Source organism: Triticum urartu, chromosome 2A (assembly GCF_056163025.1).
Source record: "Triticum urartu cultivar PI428250 chromosome 2A, HENAU_Tu73, whole genome shotgun sequence".
NCBI classification, from domain to species: domain Eukaryota; kingdom Viridiplantae; phylum Streptophyta; class Magnoliopsida; order Poales; family Poaceae; genus Triticum; species Triticum urartu.
Window position 1 is genome coordinate 114,619,888 of NC_141874.1, and position 13,157 is coordinate 114,633,044.

A 13,157-nucleotide genomic window follows, 5' to 3' on the forward strand; every position below is an offset into this window, starting at 1 on the left:
AGCAAAACCACTTGGGGTAAATTGCCTATAATAAGGTTTTTGGATTGTTGGAAATATGAGCAATTTACCAAATGATTTTATTAACAGAAATACTAGATAAAGCATGACTAATATAGAAGAGATAAAACAAGTGATGTGTTCTAACAGAGAGAAGGTAAATAGCTTCTGCATATATGAACCATAGCCTATCATATCTAAAGCAGATAGTATAGCAAGTAGCATATATGAAGTAGAACCTAACATGTGTAGGACAAGGACTAGAACAAGGAACTGTGGCAGAACCTTTAACAGGAAAGACAAGAACACGTACGGGACAACAGCAGCAGAAGCGCTGGACTTGGGGTCGATGTCCTCGCCTTCCATGTTGTCGAGGAGGTCGTCGACGTCGGAGAAGAAGTCGTCGGCGACCGGATCGTCCGTGATGAAGCAGCCAGTAGTCGCGCTGAGCGCTCCCCAAAAACCTTATCACCCTTCTCCCGTACAGGACTCAAAAGGTGCGGTTTCGGAGGCCTACTGTCCCAACCTGCGGTGCACGCCGCAAGCCGGGATGGGGAAGATCGTAGCAGCAGCGCAGTGCTCAGGAACTTTGTGGCGAGAGGAAGGGGATCTTCTGGTGTGAAGAGGGTGCGGCGGGAGGTGAAACAACGAAGGGAGACGAAGCGAACAGGCAACGGCCGAAGAGGCGCGCCGTTCGAATTCAGTGTCCACTACAGAATAACGTTTCAACTCCCACGTGACCTTTCGTATACCCGTCGTGCGTGGCAAAAATTTAGACATCGGCTCGTTCCCGCAACCCGAGGCGAGGCGAGGCGTGGCGAGGCGGGCGGCGGAGGAGGAGCGCGCGTGGATGTCCCTCTTGTTCTCATGCTCATACATGTGGGGAAAGAACCTCCCTTATAAAGAGGTCCAACTCCCTCTAAACTAGCAATGTGGCACTAAACTTTTGTTCCACCTCTTGCCTTGCACAAATGGGCTGCATGGGCCTCTAGGATTTATTAGGAATTTCTGAAACTGCTATTGGGCTAGGCCCAAAATAGACAAAATTCCATCAGAACCTGACGAATTTCAAAAACACGTTATAACTTTTGAATACATGTGAAACATTTTCCAAAAACATGAAATGCACTAGCGCTTTCTTTTAAGTTTATGGCAGTTGCAACTTTTTCTCGTATTTCTTCTTTCAAAAGGTAAAAACAATATCAAAGACAAAAAAAATATGAAAAATAAAAATAAAACTTGTGTGGGCCCAAAGGAGTACCATATATAAAAGAATAGCTTGAAGATGTACATAGCAGCCAGAGCAGATTTTCGGAGCACGGTGGCCACTGGGCATGTTTTCTTTAAGGGTTAAAAACTGTCACTTAAAAGTTCAGCTTTTTTTTTAGTTGTAAAAATCCAATTCTCTGAACTTAAGAGAAACAGGCACAATATGCCCGTGCTCCAAAGTTACCTTTTGCACAGCAACGCCGTATATATAATTCGACCTCATGAAAGTCCACTGTGCATATTTTAGCGTGATGGATAGCCTGTGTGTATAATGCAATCTACGACTGTGAGATCTCAGCATTGAATCATGCAATTTATTTTACTGTTGGCTTTCATACGTGATTAAATAAAATATGAGGCGATTCCTCACGCGAAGGCTACCCAGCTCCTCCCCTGCTCTCAGCCAGTTATGGCCTCATTCGGTTTGGAGGATTTTCGTAGGAAAAACATAGGAATAAGGATTCCAGAGGAAAATTTCCTATATATGCATTCGGTTTGTAGGAAATGCGTGCAGGAATTTCGTAGGAATACTACTCATTTCCCGTGTTTTTGGAGGAAACTACACATCCACTCAAAGCTCATTTTACGCGTAGGAACGAGGCAAGTCAATTCCTTAGGATGGCAAGTGCCATCCTATCATATTCCTATACTACTCCTAATTCCTACGTTTTGATTTCCTCCAAACCGAATGAGCCCTATATGTGGGCCACCACCATGCTGTCACACAATGCCCGCATAGCGTACGCCTGGATACGGAATGAGGCACCGTATTTGCACAGTCAAACAAGTTCGAGCACCAATTCATGTATTTTACAACTTTAGACACTAAACTGACCGTACCGAACAAGTTGAGGCACCCCTAGTATATTTAACTCAAAATTCTTTATAAGACAATCAAAACTTGCCCATATGCTTACATATACCATTTTTAAAATTGGTTTGAAATATCACTATCAATTTGCGTTTGTTACACATTTACCACTACCATCAGTTGACCAACCACTATCTGAGAAGCAGACAAAAACGTGTTAGATTTTCCTCACGTTGGCCACTCACGGTCGATTGGCATCCGGTGTGGTGCTAGTGCTACGCAAGAAACCTCCATCTTTTGACTTTTCGACGGACGCCGCCAGCGACCAAGGAGGCAAGGATGCATCTCGCTGAGGGACGAGCACTCGACCAGTCGTATCAGCCGCTCGTTGATGCTGATTCGTGCAACGTGCGACCATGGAGGCAGCAGATCCGTGCTCGGCGCCAATCGGCGACAGCGTTGCGCCGATCAAAAGGTGTCAAACTGTCAGTCACGCCCATGGTTGGACATTGGATCCTGGTTCTAGGTTCTGCGTACCTATATGTTGTAGTGTTGTCCATAGCATAACCGGATCCGTGGCGCAATGGTAGCGCGTCTGACTCCAGATCAGAAGGTTGCGTGTTCGATTCACGTCGGGTTCAATAGCCCGAACATATATAATCCGGTCCTTTTTTCCTTTTTATCTTCTACACTTTTTCTTAGACATGCTTTTTTTTGTTTTTTGGGGGTTCAATATCCCTCGGCAAAACGCAACAGCAAATTGAGGCCCAACTCCTTAAATCCCTAGACTCCGAAGGCCCGTTTCGCAAGTAAGCCCATGGCGCCGGTTGTCGTGGTTTTAAAATTTTATATATATTGTAAAAAGGAAACATGATCAATACCCTGAACATATATAATCCGGTCCTTTTTTCCTTTTTATCTTCTACACTTTTTTTAGACATGCTTTTTTTTTGTGTTTTGGGGTTCAATATCCCTCGGCAAACCGCAACAGCAAATTGAGGCCCAACTCCTTAAATCCCTAGACTCCGAAGGCCCGTTTCGCAAGTAAGCCCATGGCGCCGGTTGTCGTGGTTTTAAAATTTTATATATATTGTAAAAAGGAAACATGATCAATACCCTGAACATATATAATCCGGTCCTTTTTTCCTTTTTATCTTCTACACTTTTTTTAGACATGCTTTTTTTTTGTTTTTTGGGGTTCAATATCCCTCGGCAAACCGCAACAGCAAATTGAGGCCCAACTCCTTAAATCCCTAGACTCCGAAGGCCCGTTTCGCAAGTAAGCCCATGGCGCCGGTTGTCGTGGTTTTAAAATTTTATATATATTGTAAAAAGGGAACATGATCTAACGAGGCGCAGTTGGTGACACAAGATTATATACAAGTTTAGGCGCTCCCTATTTGATATCTAAAGTAATTTTCACTTCTTATATGACACTTCCTTCCATTTTAGGCACTAACGGGGTTAAGTGTGACGTGAAAAGACCACTTTGCCCCTAGTGCATTGTGCAACTATCCTGGATGTAGTTCAAAAGCAATCAATTCACCCATGTTTTAGGGATGTTCAAAGGATCCTGCTATATTTTTGTTTCGTAGGTAAACTGGTATGTGCGTGTAAAAGCCGTACAGTATATCCGTAGAATTTGTATCAGCCGTACAAGCTATCACATATATATACTAGCGGTATATAACTAGCTTATATAGGATTTAGTAGTATGTGACTATGTGTAATTCTGTACTTTGGAACGTGTAAACAAATTCAGGATGAAGTGCTAATTGGAGGATTTAATGGTATGTGACTGTGTATACTGTGCTTCAGAAATCAGAACATGATGAACTAATCAAAATATGGTACTACACTGATCATAGATATACTAGTACAAATTCTACGGATGTTTTGTACGGCTTTTACATGCACATACCAGATTACCTAAGACAAAATATTGGAGCATACATATACATGTGCAGCATCCTTTGGACATCCCTAAAACATGGGTGAGCTGATTGCTCTTTTACTTCATCCAGGACATTTACACAATGCATTAGGGGCAAAATGGTCTTTTCACCTCACAGTTAGCACCGTTAGTGTCTAAAATGGACAATAGTGTTATATAAGGAACAAAAATTACTTTAGACGTCAAATAGAGAATTTTTTTATTTTGGGCCAAATAGGAAAGCAAATTTTAAGAAAGGGTCAAATAAGAAATTCTTACTCTTATTAGCTCCTAACTGCAGCTCTCCTATCCACCATGAGCACGATTTTAAAATGCAGGCCCACGTTGATCGTTTTTACTTTTTAGCGGCAGCATGATTCTTACAGCAGAAGCAATTAGACCTTCTTTAGTTCGTAGGAATTTTTTGTAGGAACTCCATAGGATAGAATTTTTAAAGGAGTTTTTTTAAGCCCTTTGGCTTATAGGAATGCATCATATTCCTACTTGTGATAGGAATTAATCCTTCATATTTCAAATGTAAAAACATTAGGCTAGAGTCAATAAAAATATTTTCTCATATGTATCAAATGACACCTCTTTCGCTATAGAAATCGAGATACATGCCATTTTATTTCCCGTGTTTTTCCAGTTTCTCTGATATTCCTATCCTATAAACCAAAAGATGCCTTAGGGCACTTCTAACCAGTACCTTATTTCAATTTTGTTTTACTTTTCTGGCAGGCACCTAGCCAATCTCTTATCCGTCATAAGGGAGTATAATTTTTACTCCGGCCCCAACTTTCTTCCTAAATTTACTCCCCCGCGTCGCGGCTGAGTAAAAGTCGCGTGGTGACTATGATGGTGAAGTGATCCGTGCAGGGCTTCGCCCAAGCACTACGAAGAATAACCGGAGACGTAAACTGTGGAGGGGAGCGCTGCAAACGGCTAACAATTGTTGGTGTGTGTTCTAGGCGCCCCCTCCCCACGTATATATAGGTGGGAGGGGGAGGGGAGCAGCCATAGGAGACGCCCAAGTAGGAGGAATCCTACTTGGAGTCCCTCCCAAGCCGCGCGCGCCCCCTGCCATATATAACCGAGGGGGGAGGAAAGAGGAGGGAGAGGGAGGGAAGTAGGAATCCGAATCCACATTTTCCATGCCCTCCCCTCTTTCCTTCTCCTCCTCATATGGCTGGCCTCTGTAGGGGTGCACCAGGGCTTGTGTGTTCCCTCACTTGGACCATAAGGCCCATATCTTTGTCGGGGGTGCACGAAACTCCTTTCCGATGACCCGATAAGTACCCGGTACCCTCCGGAACACTTCCGGTGTCCAAATACCATCGTCCTATATATCAATCTTTTCCTCTCGACCATTTCGAGACTCCTCGTCATGTCTGTGATCTCATCCGGGACTCTGAACAACATTCAGTCACCAAATCACATAACTCATATAATACTATATCGTCAATGAACGTTAAGCGTGCGGACCCTACGGGTTCGAGAACTATGTAGACATGACCGAGCCACCAGTTCGGTCAATAACCAATAGCGGAACCTGGATGCTCATATTGGCTCCTACATATTATACAAAGATCTTTATCGGTCGAACCATTATGACAACATACGTTATTCCCTTTGTCATTGATATGTTACTTGCCCGGGATTCGATCATGGGTATCCACTAACCTAGTTCAATCTCGTTAGCAGCAAGTCTCTTTACTCGTTCCGTAATACATCATCCCACAACTAACTCATTAGTCACTTTGCTTGCAAGGCTTCTTATGATGTGCATTACCGAGAGGGCCCAGAGATACCTCTCCGATACTTGGATTGACAAATCCTAATCTCGATCTATGCCAACCCAACAAACACCTTCGGAGATACCTGTAGAGCATCTTTATAATCACCCAGTTACATTGTGACGTTTGATAGCACACAAGGTATTCCTCCGGTATCCGGGAGTTGCATAATCTCATAGTCGAAGGAATATGTATTAGACATGAAGAAAGCAATAGCAATAAAATTGAAGGATCAATATGCTATGCTAACGGATGGGTCTTGTCCATCACATCATTCTCCTAATGATGTGATCCCGTTCATCAAATGACAACACATGTCTATGGTTAGGAAACTTAACCATCTTTGGTTAACGAGCTAGTCTAGTAGAGGCTTACTAGGGACACGGTGTTTTGTCTATGTATCCACACATGTATCAAGTTTCTGGTTAATACAATTCTAGCATGAATAATAAACATTTATCATGATATAAGGAAATATAAAATAACAACTTTATTATTGCCTCTAGGGCATATTTCCTTCACTTACTGGCTGCCAACATCCAGGGTCGGACTAAGAGGCTTGGGTTGGGTGCCCTCTGTTGGTCTTTGCGGAATATTAGGAACAAATTCACCATTGATGGTGTTTTTCCTAACAAGCCAACTGACGTCCTGTTTAAAATGTCTATTCTTATTGCAATAGTGGAAATTATTGACTAAACCTGCAGATGTGGATGGTATGTTGGAGCTGATCAACAAGGTCCGAGCGTCTGCCAACATGATGTCCTCCCCTGCCTCCGTGTGATCTACCGAGATTTGGGTCATTAGTCTCCTAGCAGTAGGTTGTTGGCATGCGTGCCATCTTATGTTTTGGTTTGGTTGGGCCCGCGCCCTTTAAACTATCATTTGATTTGAGCTGTGCCTCGTGGTTGCTTTGTTATGGTGGTTTGATGAACTTTGGTTCTTATGTGTGGTGCTCTGCCTGGTGGCTTTATTTATAAAGTCGGGCGTATGCATTTTCTCTAAAAAAGGCCGAGGAGGAGGAGGAGGAGGCGAACTATGAGGAGGTGGCCGAGGAAGAGGAGGTTGTGGAGGTGACCGGAGAAAGCACGCCGGCGTCAAGGTCACGCACTGCCAACTACAACCAAAAAGAGGATCTTACTCTTTGTGATTCTTGGTGCGCGATCTTCGTGGATGCAACAATTGGAACTGATAAAACCAAGACTATGTTTCGGGAGAGAATTACCGAGCACTACAACAACTCCGTGGACGTGCGATCAAGTTGTATTCAAGGTTCCCTTGGGCATTGTTGGAGCGTCATTCATGACCAGCGCAACTGATGGTCCAGATGCATCAACCAAGTGAATAACACCACCGAGCAGTGTGCAAGTGGTGGAGTATGGCCCCTACATCCAAGAACTATTCAAGCATAGGAACACCAAGTTTGGCCACAAGCCCTTCACGTTGCATCATTGCTACAAAGATCTATGCAAGAACGAGAAGTGGATCCAAAGAATCGCGAAGACCACTCCAAAGAGATCAAGGTTGAGCATAGCCGTTGAGGCGGACGACGTGGTTGACGAAGATGCCAACAATAGACCGGAAGTAAACAAGATTGCAAAAGAAAGAAAGAAGAGAAATGCATTCGGTGGTACTTACAAAGAACTTGTGGCAATCATCAAGACCAAGAAGGTGTTGGCGGCCGAACGCAAAGAAGAGAAGATGGCGAGGTGGAATGAGTTCGAGGTGTTGGAGGATGAGAAATGAAAGACCAAGTTGGCGGACGAAGAGAGAAAGTTGAAAGAGGAGGAGCGTAGGCTTGCACTTGAGGAGGAGAGGATTCGTGATGCCAAGAAAGCCGAAGAACATGCTATCATGTTCATGAATCTAAACACAATGGATGGAACCGCAAGGAAGTATTATGAGCCCACTCTTGGAGCGATCTTGGAAGCCTCTCTTCGGAATGTTGGTGGTGGCCGAGGGGGGGGGTGTTGATGGTGGCCGAGAGGATGGCGGTGGTGATGGTGGCCGACAGGATGGTGGAGTTGGTTTCTTCACCGAGTACCTCGTTTGAGTTGTGGTGGCCGAGGGGGTGGTGGTGCATGCCATTGGTTGGCTTGATCCACAACATATGCATGCTATGTTTGTGGTGATTTTGGATTAAAGATTGTATTTGAAGTGATGACTTTTGGGTGAACTTTGCATGTTTTTATTTGAAATTTGTGATGATGAAACTATATTTATGAAGGTTATGTTATGCATGTTTTATTTTAATATTCTCATGATGTATATTGTGTAGTGTTTGAAGTTCATGCGGCTAGGACAAAAAATCTACACAATTTTGGTTTTTACTTCACTAACTATAGGGGATCGGCTAGGTGCGTCCATCGTTAGTGGAGTAAAAAATTACTTCACTAACTTTACTCCGCCGGATACTCCCTTAACTTTCCGGGGATCGGTTAGAAATGGCCTTACATTGTGGGATGGAGGGAGTATATTTCACAAGATTGAGTGAAATAAATGGATTGAAACGTTTGAACGTACTTAAAATGTATTCAAGACTGTGTTGTCCTCAAGGTCTTGGCGCGAGGAGTTCAAATATATAAAAATAAAATAGAAAAGAAAGTATAGTTCAAAATATATGAAAAGAGATATAGTGGTATAACATGCATCTGCAGACATACATACACAGTGGTTCCACGCCTTTACATGTGGCATCACTTCAAGGGTGCCAAAACCACCACTGCCTACTGGTATTTAATATTTAGGATCAAGCATCCATTGATTAACTTTAGGTACTCAAAATAGGTCCTCCGTAGAAGAAAGGCATTTGATGATACGTAAGCTATGACGTATGTCAACCATCTTTTCTTCTTCTCGACGAGATAGACGTGAGCCAATCATCAACGAGCCTCTGGAGTATGTTGTTTTACATGAGTAGGAGTACTAGTTAACGGCGTGCAAAGGTAACTATCAGTGCAAACATTGTCGTTCTCGATTAACAATTGTTTTTTATCAATTCTTTTCATTTAAGATAGCTTAGCACATACGCCGTATGGTAGATTAACAATTGCTTTTTGTGCTGAACTGATTCCCTCGAGGGACATTAGGAGAGACGAAAAGTTCCTCGCAAAAAAAAAAGAGACGAAAAGTTTGATTCCATTTGTCATCGATGACGTTGCGGCGATCACCCTTTCGTTTCATCCGATACTCACCAGGACGATCTATTAACATATTGTATATCTATATCTATATCTATATCAATATAAAAAGATCCAATAAGATAGATTCAATTAATCTCAGTCATTAATTCATGTTAATCAAACGACTTAGATTGCTCCAATAGGGAGCTCTTAACATGTTGAGCATGCAACTAAAAGCATACCAAATATAAACATCTATATTAATTTTATAATTAATATACGTAATTGATATCCTATCTAATATCAACATGCAGTTAATTTTCTCCCTAATATCAACGAGCAATTATCAACATGTATTGCACGTGCTCATTTACTAATACGAGTAAAGTGGGTGTCTAGGTTCAATCTCTACCCGCCTGCAGCCTGAGAAGGTTCGGTGCCAGATTGGAGTTCCGTCATGGGAAGGATCGACGCAAAAGCACCAGCCGTTGCGCCCCTATAAATAGATCTTTGGTTCGTCTTCATCATCTCCATCTCAAATCATCCTACTCTCCCTCTCTTCCTCACTGTCTCGCACACACATTCCTAACGGAAACATACGCTCCAAAAATCCACGCCGCCGATCAGAAGCGAAAGCTATTGTCGTCAACATGGTCGGCGCCGGAGCCAACACCACCATGAGCCCCCGGAAGCCGCAGGTGGTGCTCTACCCGTCGCCGGGCATGGGGCATCTGGTCTCCATGATCGAGCTCGGCAAGCTCTTCGCGGCTCGTGGACTGGCCGTCACTGTCGCCCTCGTCGACTCGCCGCACGACACCAGCGCCACGGGCCCCTTCCTCGCCGGCGTCTCCGCGGCCAACCCCGACATCTCTTTCCACCGTCTACCACAAGTCAAGCTCCTCGGGTCTGAGCCGCCGGAGATGCTGACCTTCGAGGTCGTCCGCCTCTCCAACCCGCATCTCCGTGACTTCCTCGCCGGCGACACCCCGGCTGTCATCGTGCTGGACTTCTTCTGCGGCGCCGCCATCAACGTGGCCACGGAGCTCCGCATCCCCGCCTACTTCTTCTGCACCTCCGGGGCGCAAATCTTGGCTTTCTTATTGCACCTCGCGGTTCTCCACGGCAAAAGCACGAGGAGCTGCAGGGAAATGGGCCAAGAACTCGTGCACGCTCCGGGAATCACCTCGTTCCCGGCGACGCACGCCATTCAGCGGCTTATGGATCGTGACAGCGCGCCCTACAAGGCATTTCTAAACATGAGCACCAACATGTTTCGGTCCCAAGGCATCATCGTCAACACCTTCCGCTCGCTGGAGCCGCGCGCCATGGACACCATCGTGGCCGGACTCTGCGCACCATCCGGCCTCCGGACGCCCCCGGTGTACTGTATTGGGCCACTGATCAAGTCGGAGGAGGTGGGCGTGAAGCGCGGTGACGAGTGCCTCGCGTGGCTGGACACGCAGCCCAAAGGCAGCGTGGTGTTCCTCTCCTTCGGCAGCCTCGGCCGATTCAGCGCCAAACAAACGAGGAAGGTGGCCGCCGGGCTGGAAGCCAGTGGACAGAGGTTCCTGTGGGTGGTGCGGAGCCCGCCAAGCGACAACTCGTCGAAGAACTCCGAGAAGCCGCCGGAGCCGGACTTGGATGCCCTCCTCCCACAGGGTTTCCTTGAACGGACCCAGGGCAGGGGCCTCGTCGTGAAGTCATGGGCGCCGCAACGCGACGTGCTGGCCCACGATGCGGTTGGTTGTTTTGTGACACACTGCGGGTGGAACTCGGTGCTCGAGTCGGTCATGGCAGGCGTGCCGATGCTGGCGTGGCCGTTGTACGCGGAGCAACTAATGAACGCGGTGTTCCTGGAGAAAGAGATGGAGCTGGCCGTCGCAATGGAAGGGTACGACAAGGAGGTGGTGGAGGCCGAGGAGGTTGCCAAGAAGGTCAGGTGGATGATGGACTCCGACGGCGGGAGGGTGCTCCGAGAGCGGACTTTGGCGGTGATGAGGCGGGCGAAAGAGGCTCTACTTGAGGGCGGGGAATCAGAGGCGACATTGGCGGGGCTGGTGGACGCGTGGATTCGTGCTTGACGTTTTGAGTTGGCCGTGGGTGTAAGCGGTGAGCGTGAAGTCAATGTGTGATTTTAGTTTCATCCTTTTTTTTTCCTTTTTGACTTGTAGTTTCATCCTCTATGGGCATGTACTTCCTACACGCAATATAGAGAAAATTTTTGAGTTAAATACACCGGAGGTGCCTAAACTTATCTTGTACGGTCAGTTTGGTGCCTAAAATTGCAAAATACATACAACTAGTGCTCGAACTTGTTCAGTCATGCAAATACGGTGCCTCCTTCCGTATTAAAACGTACACCCTACCCACATGAAGTGCCAGCATAGCAGTGACCCACATATAAGTGGATACGTGCGGGGAGGAATTATTTTGTAGAAACATCCCTTGTATTTTATTTAATCATGTAGGATAGCCCTCAAATACAGTGTATGCTACAGAGAAAGAACATGAAAAAAATCTCCATGACGGTGTTTAGAACCTGCACCTCCAGGTTGAGTGGCAGATGCGAGCTTTCCGAGAGGCTACTGATGATTGCTTGTTCCAGGATCTGGGTTGGACTGGGGCAGAGTACACATGGGATAATGGTCAACCGGGTGTTGATAACGTGAAAGCGAGGCTGGACCGAGCCTTTGGGAATCCAGACCTACTTCACCTGTACGGCTGCACGCGAGTGAGACACATCAGTACGACCGAGTCAGATCATTGCTTTGTGCTTGTGGAGCGGAAGAAACAAGTGTCTGCGTACAGAACAAGAGGAGCGAAACCTTTTCGCTACGAGGAAGTTTGGCAAACCCATGCAGACTACGACCGGATGGTTTTGGAAAACTGGCAACGGGGGTCGGGTCAGCAAGGTTTGGCTGGTGTGCTTATCGCACTTCAGAACATGCAATAGTCTTTATCTGCATGGGGTGCGAGAGAGTTTGGCAGCCTTACTGCCACCATCAAGAAACTTCGGGCAAAGCTGGATCGCCTGCGTTGTCAGGCTGTTGGTCGAGGCCCAACCGATGAAGAGAAGGCCACAGTAAAAAAGCTACGAGAGGTTCTTCGCCAGGAAGAGATATGGTTGCGCCAGAGGTCGAGGGTACCCTGGTTGCGTCATGGAGACCGCAACACAAAGTTCTTTCATGCCCAAGTGGCCATGAGAAGACGCATAAACAAAACCGAGAGACTTGTACGTGATGACAGCTCTGTCTGTCAAACCCCGGAGGACGATCAGAGTGAAGTCCAACAGTTTTACCAAGCCCTATAAACGTCGCAGGGGTTCAACCCCATGGATGGGCTTATGGACCTAGTTCCAACCCGCGTGTCTGATCAAATGAACGCGCACATTGATATGGCCTACACTGCACAAGAGGTCAAAACAGCGTTGTTTCAGATGGCGCCATCAAAAGCACCGGGAGTGGACGGCTTCACCGCGGGCTTCTTTCAGAGGCATTGGACGATTCTTAAGGATGACATCGTCCCGGCAGTGCTTGGATTTCTAAATGGGGGTGAATTACCGGAGGGGATGAATGACACATCGATTACACTAATTCCTAAGGTACGGCACCCTCAAAGCATCAAGCAATATAGACCCATCTCCCTTTGTCTCGTTTTATACAAAATTGCAACAAAGTGTATTGTCAATAGGATAAGAGGTTTTCTGAATGATATCGTGAGTGAGGAGCAAAGTGCCTTTGTACCGGGGCGACTCATCATCGATAACGTGCTCATAGCACATGAAAGTGTGCATGCAATGAAAAGAAGGAAAAAAGGAAAGAATTTTGGTTGTGCTGTCAAACTGGACATGATGAAAGCATGTGATCGCGTGGAATGGCACTATCTTGAGGCCATCATGTCTAAGTTAGGCTTCAGCGCCTCCTTTGTTCGGCTGATTTTGAAGTGTGTCTCGTCAGTCTGATTTGCAGTTCGCGTGAACGGTGAGCTCTTGCCATACTTCACCCCCTCCAGGGGCTGCGACAAGGTTGTCCCGTGTCACCCTACCTCTTTCTTCTCTGTGCAGAAGGCTTCACAACTTTGCTCAACAGCTTTGGTAGAGCTCAAGTAGATAGAGGAATCCGGGTTAGCACCCATTCATCCTTGGATCAACCATCTGCTATTCGCAGATGATAGTCTCATCTTCATGAATGCAAGGATGGAGAGTGCTGCTAGGTTAAACCATATACTGGATA

General features: G+C 46.0%; 1 non-coding gene and 1 pseudogene across 1 annotated transcript; both read left to right on the plus strand.

Moving 5' to 3' along the window:
* The first annotated feature begins 2,646 nt into the window (after positions 1–2,646).
* Positions 2,647–2,718, plus strand: TRNAW-CCA (transfer RNA tryptophan (anticodon CCA)). Its single transcript has one exon. It is a non-coding gene; the product is annotated as a tRNA-Trp (tRNA).
* A 6,723-nt stretch (positions 2,719–9,441) lies between these two features.
* Positions 9,442–11,156, plus strand: LOC147984189 (UDP-glycosyltransferase 1 pseudogene; annotated as a pseudogene).
* The last annotated feature ends 2,001 nt before the right edge of the window (positions 11,157–13,157 follow it).